Source organism: Phyllostomus discolor, chromosome 12 (genome assembly GCF_004126475.2).
Source record: "Phyllostomus discolor isolate MPI-MPIP mPhyDis1 chromosome 12, mPhyDis1.pri.v3, whole genome shotgun sequence".
NCBI lineage: Eukaryota > Metazoa > Chordata > Mammalia > Chiroptera > Phyllostomidae > Phyllostomus > Phyllostomus discolor.
The window spans coordinates 22225779-22237427 of NC_040914.2; positions in this window are offsets into that span (position 1 = coordinate 22225779).

Genomic DNA, 11649 nt, shown 5'->3' on the forward strand with positions numbered 1-11649 from the left:
ACCTGGTTGGAGTGTCATCCCATCCACCAAAAGGTTGGAGATTCGATGCCCATTCAGGGCACATATGTAAGTTGCTGTTTTGATCCCCCCTAGGAGCATTTATTGGAGGCAACTAAACAATGTTTCTCTCTCAACATTGATATTTCTCTCTCTGGGTCTTTCCCTTATTCTCTCTCTCAAATCAATAAATGTATTTTATCTAACTTTAAAAAGAGCTGTGCATAATGCATTTCTGTTGTCTGAAAGCCTCTCAGCCAGTAACACTTTGTTGTAGCAATGGACACAGATGAAGACAGACACTCAGGGGACCAAAGACATCACTTAGTAAGACTGGCATTTATTTCTCTCACTGAAACCCTGATCCAGATATGGAGCATGTCTGTCACTCTAGAAGACACCACCCAGCCTGCCCTTCCATTCACTGCCAGCACCATCAGCCCGTCATGCTTGAGTAACAGCCTGGGCCCCACGACCTGGGAGGCATCATGAAAGAGAGAGCCCTGAGAGTCTCTACTGCTCTCACCTGGACTGTCCCTCCTCAGGGGGGCTACCTGGCAGACCTGGCAAGGATGAGCAACGCTGGCAGCCTGCCCCTCCTGGGAAGATACCATCACCCTCAACTTGGGATGGGAGGGGGGAGCCCTGTGTTCTTGGCACCACCCACCAGGCCTGGAGCTGCCACAATGCTGAGCTGGAATGTGGATGGCAGGGTGCAGATGCTGCTTCCAATGGCAAAGAACTCGTTGTTCCTACCCAGGTTGTATCAATGTTCCTCTTTTTCTAAAGATTTCATTTATTTATTTTTAGACAAAGGGGAAGGGAGGGAGAAAAAAAGGGAGAGCAACATCAAATGTGGTGGCCTCTCATGTGCCCCTACTGGGGACCTGGCCCACGACACAGGCATGTGCCCTGTCTGGGGATTAAACCGGCGACTTTTCAGTTTGCAGGCTGGCACTCTATCTACCTTGCCACACCTGCAAGGATGTCAATTTTCTTAAGCACATACTTTATGTTCTGATGTGTGCACTTAGAACAATTGCCAGAGATCAGAAATGGTGGTTTATAGAAAAACTTTTCAACACCTATGCTTGTTTGAGTGGACACTGAGCCCATGGATCACCTCCTATTAACATTTCAGAGTGGAACCAACAGTATTATCCTGAAAGCCTCAACTGGAAATGCTCTGAATGTCCCTCAGCTGCCAAATGGATCAAAAAAACAGTCATGTGTATTCCTACAGGGGAATAATATGTAATCACTGAGAACAAAATGTCATTATTTTAAATCAATACAATCAAGTTTATTAATTTTAAAAATTAATAAATTTATTGTGCATGAACTCCAACATGGTTGAACCTCTAAGACACAATTTTTCCTGAAAGTATCAAAGAGATTTGATTGGATTGTGCATATATGAAATGCTGGTTAAAAAATGATCTTTAGGGATGAAAGCAGACGATGACTTTTTAAAAGATGGGAAGGAGTAGGTATTAATCGTAAATCAGCTGAAAGTTCCTTCTAGCTAATCAAATGTGTGACCGTGGTGGCAGAACTCTATAAATTTACTAAAAACATCATCGAACTGTTTACTTACAGTGAATTAACACTATGTTGTATAACTTTTCCCACAATCAATATTTTTTAAAAGCTTTTGCTGGGGACTTCTACTTCTGAGCATGGGAGACTAACAGGGTCCAGAATTATTCTTTCGTAAACAATGGCAACAATGAGCAAAATACAAGAATGTATATTTTTATACAAGAGACGGAGACAGGGAGTATCCATGATCCTTGAGAGAAGACCAAATGCATACAGAGACTTCTAATCACCTAGGTTTTCTGCTAGTGCATTGTTTGCAAGGGCACACACCTAAAAAAAAGCCCCTAAAATTTTACTGAGCTGAGGAGTCATACATTGGACTTTAAAAAGACTGTCACAGCTAAAGCGTGCACATCCAAGTTTTAGACAGGAAACAGCATTGCAGAGAAAGGGTCCAAGGTTAAATTGTTGGCAAAATACCACTCGGCATGTGCAAACCCCATGAGGGCCCACAAGTACAAGTTCTAAGGACAGAACAATTACCAGACAGCTGTGAGATGAGAAATTCCTGGAGATCACAAAGGGCTTGGTCTTGTGCATAATCCTTCCAGACAGAGGGAAGATACTGCCTTTAATATGTAGGCATTTAGTGTTGGCTGCTGTGGTCAGTGGATTGAGTGCCAGCCTGCAAACCAAAGGGTCACCAGTTTGATTCTCAGCCAGGGCACATGCCTGGGTTGTGGGCCAGAGCCCCAGTTGGGGGTGTGTGGGAGATAGCCACACATCAATGTTTCTCCTAATCCCTCTCCTTCCCTTCCTTTCTCTCTAAAAATAAATGCATAAAATCTTTAGAATATATATATATATATGGGCATTTAGTCACTCTTCAAAAGGGCTATTGCACACAATTGAAAGAATATTAAATCCAAAAAGAAGACTACACTAGACCTATCTTAGCAAACAGGCTAATAATGAAAGACCCTTCAAACTATTGGCTCAACATGAAAGTCACTTGACTGCCTTCCAAAGAAAGGACCAATATTCTTCAAAGAAATGCAACAAGACCAAGCAGTCAGCCACATGAAGCTGACTTTACCACCACTCAGTGAAAAATTACAAGACACAGAAAAAGAAGTATGAACTTACAGCACTTCACAGGAGAAAGGCATTCAGTGAATCATGCTCAGACATGAGAAAGGAGACTGACCTGGCAGACAAAGACATTACAGACTTGTTGCCAATATGTCCCATATATTCAAGGATATAGAGCAAGACACTCACATAATAAAAGAAGAAATAATAAGATTAAAAACTGAAAAAGTGCAACTTCTAGGGAAGATACATGACCTGAAATGCAAATGTCACTGGATGAGAATAACAGCGGACTCAGAATGGTAGAATAATCAATAAACTTGAAGACACAGAAGTAGCTTTGGTTCTCACTGAAGAATATAGAGAAGCAAAGGCTGAAGATGCTCAAGGTCCTTTGAGATAAAAACAGGAACTATACATATGTAATATTTGAGAGCCAGAGAAGAAGAGAGAGAAAGAATAAACACATACATACTTATTAAATAAGTATCGGCTTCCATTTTTTGTTTGTTTAAATATCAATGTGTGGTTGCCTCTCACGTGCCCCCACTGGGGACCTGGCCCACAACCCAGGCACATGCCCTGACTGGGAATTGAACCAGCAACCCTTTAGTGAACAGGCCAGCACTCAATCCACTGAGCCACACCAACCAAGGCTAGCTTCTGTTTTTACAAATATAATCACAGCTATAAATTGACAGATTCAAGATACTAAACAAACTCTCACCAGGATAACATCTGTCTGTCCCTCTCTTCATCACAAGCACACATGCTGAGAACCCACATAGGCAATTGATAATCACATCATTTAAACCCAGTAAATACCGAAAACATTAAAACCACCCAGAGCAAGACATATTGCAAAGAAAAAAAGATAAAAATGACAGCAGAATTCTCACTAAAAATACTATGAAAGGCAAAAGAAGGTGAAGAACTGAAAGAACAAAATGTTTTCCCAGCACTCCTCTTTCAAGGAAATTAGGGATGGGGGTGCAGTGTGGGTGGGAAAATGGACACAACTGTACTGGAACAAGAATTTTTTTAAAAGTTAAAAAAATGGAGGCAACTGTACTTGAACATCAATTAGGAAGGAAGGAAGGAAGGGAGGGAGGGAGGAAGGAAGGAAGGAAGGAAGGAAGGAAGGAAGGAAGGAAGGAAGGGGGAAAGAAAGGAAGGAAGGAAGGAAGGAAGGAAGGAAGGAAGGAAGGAAGGAAGGAAGGAAGGAAGGAAGAAAAGAAAGAAAGAAAGAAAAAATCTTCCCAAAGCTCATGGAAACATTTTCAGGCAAAGACTGGCTGGGAGAATTTACCACCAGCATGCCTGCATTAGTACAAGAACTATACAAAAAAGATCTTCACATTTGAGGTAAACAAAAAGGAGGTGAAAATGGAGGAAGATGGTCAAAAGACAGAGACTTCCAGTTGGGCCATAAGTGAGAACTAGGGGTACAACATACAATGTGATAACAACAGCTCACCCTGCCCCACAGCACAGAGGGAACTTCTTAGGAAAGTCAGTGCTGAGTTCTCATTACAGAGAGGAATAGTTTTTCCTTTGTGCCCACTTAGTTTTTATTGCATCTGTATGAGAAGGTAGATGTTACCTGGACCTACTGTGCTAATCCCTCCACAATGTAGGTAAGTAAAACCACCATGCTATGTGCCTTACACCTATACACTGATATTTCTCTTTTCAATAAAACTAGAAAAAAGGAAACTAATACTATAGAGAAGTCTGAATGCCCACAAAGAGATAAGGAGCACTTGAACAGGTTAATATATGGATAAATATAACAGAAGAGCTTTTTCTAATTGAAAATCACTGTAAATCTGCTTAAAAAGAATACATTCTGGGATTTAGAACAATATGTTATGGGATTGAATGATGGGCTAATCAGAACCACATTGAGGTAAGCACACAGAAGCAAAATATTACATAAAGTACATATTTTACTAAGAAATTCAAATTAATACTGACATCTTTATCCAGCTCCCACTGGCCCTCCATCCACTGAAATGGAGCTACCAGAAAGAGTCCAGGGAACCAGAGGTGAAGGGTGATTTCTGGATGGGACACACTGGTGAGATCGATCCTTCCCCACCTGCTAGGGCTCTGGAGCCCAGACCCCCACACCAGCTCCAGGACAGGGCTCAGGCTCCCCTTGCAGCTTCTTCCACTAGGGAACCTCTAAACCTGTGGAGGAAACCAGTTCTGAAATGACACGCCAGTTCTATGCAGGGTTTGCTCTGAGGAGAACAAGATATGGGAAGCCACCACAGCATCTTCCTATCCAGAATACCTTCAGAAACTCACTCACTTGGTGTAGTAGAGCCAGGTGAGGCCATAGGTGAGAAGGAAGCCAGCTCCCATGAGAGCCCCTCTGATCAGGCTGATGACCAAGGGCCAGGATCCCTGCTGCTCCCCACAGACCTGGTGGGAGGTACCAGAAACACCTGGAAGAGGAAGAGGAAGAGAGACAGAGGTGTGAGTTTCCTTAAGTCCACACCTCAGTCCTGATTAATGTCCTGCCACTGTCCCCTCAGATCACAGGGGTCCTGCCAGTACTCACCCTGCACAACTAGGTTCAGGGAGACCTGGTAGACTTGCGGGTGCTGAGCTTGGCAGGTGAATTCCCCTGCATCTGCCATGACCATGTGAGGCAGCTCCAGGACCCCCGGGTCTGAGGGCTTGGAGGAACTCTGAGTCAGGCTTCCCCGGGACCAGCTTGGCTTCCCTGGTGCATTGCCATCTGCTTCACAGACCATGAGCAGGGACTGGCCCTCCTGGACTTGCAGGGAGGTGGCATTGCCCAGGACCTCTGGGACCAAGGAGACACAGGGAGACAGAGGGCAGGGCTGAGAGCTGCTCTCTCCTCTGTCCACCCCCAGACACAGAAATGAGAAATAGCATCTCTGAGACAAGCACAGCTAGCAAGGGCCAGTGGGGGTGAAGATGCATGAGGTGAGCAGTGGGCAGGAGAGGCCAGCGGTTGCTCCCAGAACTGGGAGTGGACATTTGAAGAAGAGCTGGTCATGTGTACACCTGGGAGAGCACCCTCGGAAGGTAGACTTTGATGTGAGAAGCTGTGCAGAGGTGCTGACGCACGTAGGACTGACCATTGGAGGCTCACACACACACACACACACACACACACACACAGGTGAAGCTCTCAGCCTCTCCCCTGAGAAAGGAGGGAGCAAGGTGAGTTCTGAACAGAAGAGGAATAGGGTCACACATGGGGTATGTAGAAATGATCTGGGGGCCCAAATTGTGGCAGCCAGGAGGAGAACCTGGAGGCTGCAGGCCACAGAGGAAGCTGGCCCAAGTGCAGGTCTCTGTCATGTCCTGGTGAGAGAGAGGACAGAGGCCCAAGGTGAGGCTGGGTGGCCGTGGGGGTTGAGGAAGTTTGAAATCTGAGACTTTTGCAGGATGTCAAGTTTGCTGAACTCGGTGTGTCCTGGGGAGTGTTGGGCAAACACAGGGAAGCCTGAAGTGACTTTCCAGACATTGAGTCAGGTTCCTCAGAAAGGGAGAGCCCTCCCCGGGGTGTGGAGGGCCCTCGGGGTGTTTTGGACAGCACAGGGCTTTGTGAGGGTCTTCAGGGAAAGGGTAGAACAGAAGCACTGGGGTCAGTGACTCTCCCGAGGGGTCATGCAGAAAGGGGCTGGTAACCGGGCACACAGCTGCAGACTCATCTCCTTGGAGGAGAGAGAGAAGGCACAGCCAGGGAGAGGATGTCATGGGAAAGTGCTGGAGAGAAGAGGTCAAGGGTGAGGGAGCAACCAGAGGTGACAGTGAAAGGTCAACTTGAAATTCACAGGAAACCTAGAGAGACCTGGCAGGGAACAGGTGGGGGACAGGGCAGAGGGGGACTAGAGTGGAGAAGGGTGAAGGGGCTTCATTCTGCCCAATGTCATATCATGTGCCCCCTGTGCCCTCTGACCTCAGTTCCACCCCGGGCCTCTCCCACCTGTGCTGTTTCCCCGGAACATGCGGATGGTCAGAGTCCATGGAGTATCTGGAGGAGAATAAAGTAATTGGCCATGTGCAGTATGATGGACTGTTCAGGAGCAAGGTGTTGGGTCTGGGTGTTTTCTCCATCCTCACCCCAGCCATGGCTCCAAGAACAGTCCCCAAGTATCCTCCACCCACACTCTACACCCCCGACTCCCTCCACCCTCAGGGACCCAGTGTCCTGACTGGGTACTCACAGGTCAGGTTGAGCTTGATGGTGTTCTCAATCTTACCACCCCCTAAGGCCACCTGACAGGTGAGGTTGGTGCCATGGTGCCTGGGCCCTGGTGTGAGGGTGAGCACAGAGTAGTTGGAAGTGCTGGTACCCAGGGGAGTGCAGTTGGCCCCCATCCAGGAGAAAATGGGTAGTGTCTCTCTGTCACAGGTCCATGACAATGCACAGGTAATGTTTTTGGGTTGGCCAGATTTCAGGGTTCCCTGGGTGTGGATGTCAGGCACCAGATCTGGGGAAGAGAGAGACAGAGACCCAGGCCCTGGATGTGGGATCCCCAAGTGTGCCCCTAACTGCAGCCTCTGTGCCAGGCCAGCCCTAGGGGCCCCCTGAGTCATTCCCAGGATGAGAAGAATCAGGTTCCTTCCCAGCCCAGGAGCCCTCAGGACCCAGCCATGTGTCTTCACCTTGTCCCTGTTTCTTATCTGTCGCATAAACAGAGATCTGGTTATGTGTGTAATCGTGTTTCAGATAGGGCCCTCACTCTACTCTGAAAACGTATGTCCCAGTGTCCCCTCTCTGTGTGTCTCTGATGAGCAGGGAGCAGTCGCCGGTCTGAGGATTCCCGATGAGGTGGAATCAGCCTTGGGTCTCCTGTTGTGCACTATGATTGGGGTTGTTTGTGGCCACAGGAGGATCCCGGTCTGTGTTGGCTCCTTCCCGGAACCAGTAGCCATAAGCTGGGGTAGACTCGATCCAGCCATCCTGGGGGTAGGAGAAGGTGCAGGGCACAGAGACACACAGGGCCTCCTGCACCGTCACAGACTTCTGCACAGACAGCGGGAATCCTGGACTCTCAGCCACAGACTCTGCAGAGAAAGGAGGGTCAGCCACAGACTCCACGCCAGCCCACACACTCTCCCCTGGGGCACTCACCAGCCCACAGCAGGGCCAGCAGCAGCAGCAGCAGCATCTCTGGAGGTTTTCTGGGTTTCTGTAGGTAAAAGGAGAAGGAAGGAAGTGGGAACAGAACTGTGGGGAGTGAGCCCCATAGAAGCTGAGGAGCACTGGGCCTCCCCCTGTTCACAGAAGAGGAACTTCAGATATGGAGCTTGTCCCCTCTCTGCACAGAGCTGGCAGATACCCACAGGCCAGAGACCATGGAGACCTTCCCAGAGAAGAGAAGCCAGGGAGAATATCCAAGGTCCTGCCCCATCTTGGGGGGTTCCCCTGCAGCACTGGAGCAGGACCAGGACCTTGAGGATCTGAGGATGGGACACCTGATCTCCTAAAGTCCTCCCATCCAAGGGGCTTTTCTGAGCTCTGGTGTGTACACCAGGGAGCTGCATGGACCTGGAGTTCACAGGCTCATCCAAACTCTCAGGTAGTTGGTCCTGCAAGGTGGAGGATTCATGTGTGTGTGAGCATCTAAGGCAGAAGAAACAAGGGGTCCTGGTGCAGTGAAGTCAGCATCCATCCACCATCCATCCATCCATCATCCATCCATACATCCATCCATCCACCAAACACTCAGTGAGCATCTAAGTGGAGGCCGGCTGGAGACAGGAAGGGATACATGTACCTGGTCATGCATGTGACATGCTCCACACCCAGTGGCGTCATTTGTCCCCAAACACAGTACTGTCGGGCTTCAGAGCTGCAGTCCTGGCTGAGTTTAACATGTTTTCACATGGCATGCTGTGTATTTCCTATAAATATGAGTGTGCATTTTCCTGTCTGTAGTCCAGTTAAAAAGAACTCTTTTCAAGTTGCAAAACTGAAAATGCTACACCCATTAAACAACTACTCCCCATTGTCCTTGTCACAATGATGGAGACCTTCCCCCAGACAGGCATCGCAGGGCCTGGGGGAGGGGGTGTCACCTACTGCAGGGTCCTGGGAGCCCAGGGAGGTCCCTCTGTTCACAACGTTGCTCCTGGTCCTCCCAGTCCCTCCCCTTGACTTTCACTTCCCCTGTGCAAAAAGTGCTTCCTGCTTCTTCTTCTGCACCTGTCTGTGTCTGTTGTTCATCCTGGTTGCAGGTACTGCAGCATAATTCTTTTTTATTTTGAAATATATTATTTTAAGTTATATTTTATTGTTTATGTTATTACAGTTGTCCCACTTTTCTGTTTGTTCCCTCCACACAACCCATCCACTCTGGTTCCCTCAGGCAATTCCTACATCACTGTCCATGTCTGTGGGTCATGCATATATGTTTTTTGGCTGCTCTATTCTGTATGCTGTACTTTACATCCTCATATTCTATAACTACCAATTTGTACATCTTAATCCCCTCACTTTTTTCTCCCATCCTCCCATCCTCCCTGCCACCACCCCCTACAATCTGTCAACCATCAAAACGTTCTCTGTATTTATGATTTGGTATCTGTTCTTGTTTGTTTATTTTATTTTTTATATCCAATTGTCAATAAATATGTATTTATTGGCATTTTATTGTTCATATTTTGGTTCTTCTTAACATTTCATATAATATTAATGTGGTGATGATGAGCTTTTTAAGCTTTTGCTTGTGTGGGAAGCTCTTTATCTGTCCTTTGATTCTAAAAGATAGCATTGCTGGGTAGAGTAATCTTGGTTGTAGGTCATTGCTTTTCATCATCTTGAATATTTCTTGCCAATTCCTTCTAACCTTCAAAGTTTCTTTTGAAAAATAAGCTGACAGTCTTATGGGAGCTCCCTTGTAGGTAACTATTTTTCTCTTGATGCTTTTAAGGCTACCTGTTTGTCTTTAACCTTTGGCATTTTAATTATGATGTGTCTTGGTGTGGGATTTTTGGGGTTCATCTTGTTTGGGACTCTGTACTTTCTGGACTTCTATGTCTATTTCCTTCATCAACTTAAGGAAGTCTTCTGTCATTATTTTTCAAATAGGTTTCCAATTTCTTACTCTCTCTCTTCTCTTTCTGGCACCTTCATGGTGCAAATATTTGTATGCTTGATTTTCTCAGAGACTCTTTAAACTATCCTCATATTTTTGGATTATTTTTTTCTTCTTCCCATTCTGATTTTTTTTTTTGCTTTCTGTATCCCAATAGATGATTTGATTCTTGGCTTTATCCACTCAACTGTTGATACCCTGTAAATGTGTCTGTATTTCAATTAATGTATCCTTTGTTTCTCATTGGATCTTTTTTATGCTGTTGAGGTTCTCACTAAGTTCACTGAACATACTTATAGACAGTGTTTTGAACTGCATCTAGTAGATTGCTTATCTCCATTTTGTTTAGTTCTTCTGGAGTTTTGTGCAGTTCTTTCATTTGGACCATGTTTCTTTGTCTCCTAATTTTGGTAGCCTCCCTATGTTTGTTTCTATGTAGTAGGTAGAGCTAGGTCTCCCAGGATTGACAGAGTGGCCTAATGTCATAGGTGTCCTGTAGGATCCAGTGGCACAACCTCCCCTACTACCCAAGCTGGGAACCCAAGGTGTGCACACTATGTGAGCTGTGTACACACTCTTTGTGTAGTTGAACCTTGATTACTGTTGGCACATGCAAGGTCAGCCACTGCTTGTGTTCTGTCCAGGGTTACTCAGCATAAGCTACAAAGCAATTTGCAGATGGCTGCTACTAGTGCTGGGCTTGGAGGTGCCCAGAAGAGTGTCAGCTGTGAATCAAGGCCAGTTACTGCTAATGCCAGTCCTGGGGCAACTTAGGGAGAGGTATGGTACTTACTGAAGCCAGATGCTGCTTGTTTTAGAGAATTTAGAAAAATCTGAAGCATAGGCCAAGACAAACCATTCATATGGAAAAGCCACTCAAAACAACTTCAGTGGGCCCAAAAACTGAGTGGAGCAGGTCCTCAGGGAATCACCAAGGTGGGGCAAACAGTGAAAGCTGGGTAGGTGAACCTCAGATATGACACCTGCCTGCTGGCTCTGTGGTTTTGTAGAGGGAAAGGCTCAGAAAAGGAAAAATGGCCCCTGCCATTACTTCTCTCTGGGAGAAAGCTGATGCCAGACTATTCAGTTCCTCCACATATGTCTCTGATGCATTTCAGTCTGCAGCCCCCATGCTGAAGCTCAGGGGAAGTGAGTCTGAGTAAGCCTGTACATGGGCCCTGTAAGACTCCAGGGACTCCAGGAGTTTCTTTCTTCCAAAGCCTCACTCTCCACTGATTTTTACAGCTGGAAGTTATGGGGACTTATGCTCCTGGCATGGGAACCCTGAGCTGGGAAGTGTAATATGGAGCTAGGACCCCTCACTCCTGAGATATCCTTCCCAATTTTTATCCAGTACACATGCCTTGGGGGGCAGCCTGTTCTGAGTCTATGCCCCTCTTACCAGTGTTGATGTGATTTAATTCTGTAGTTGAAGGACTTCCATTTGGCTCAACTTCTGATAGTTCTGAACAATGGTTGCCCTACAGTTTAGTTGTTATTTTGATGTGGTTGTGCAGGGAAGCAAGCCCCATTTACCTATGCTCCCATCTTGGCCTCCCCAAATTCTTTTTGGTGACTGAATACCTGGTCAAGATTTGTTCATAGTCAACTCTCCACCTGCCAACCACTGACAACTATGATTCTGTATTCTGTCTCTAGAAATTTGGCCCTATAAGAAACCTCATATAAGTGGAAGCATATTACTTTTCCTCTGATATGATGTGTTTATTTCACTGACCACATGTCCTCAAGATGCATCCAGGTGATAGCAGGTGACAGAAACCCTTTAATTTTTAATGCTGAATAATGTTCTATGGTTGTATACTTTACATTATGTTTACCCACTCATCTGCTGAGGGATGCTTGCCACATTTCGTCCATTGTGAATAATGCTGCTCTGGACATGAGTGTGCACATCTCTTTTAGGGTC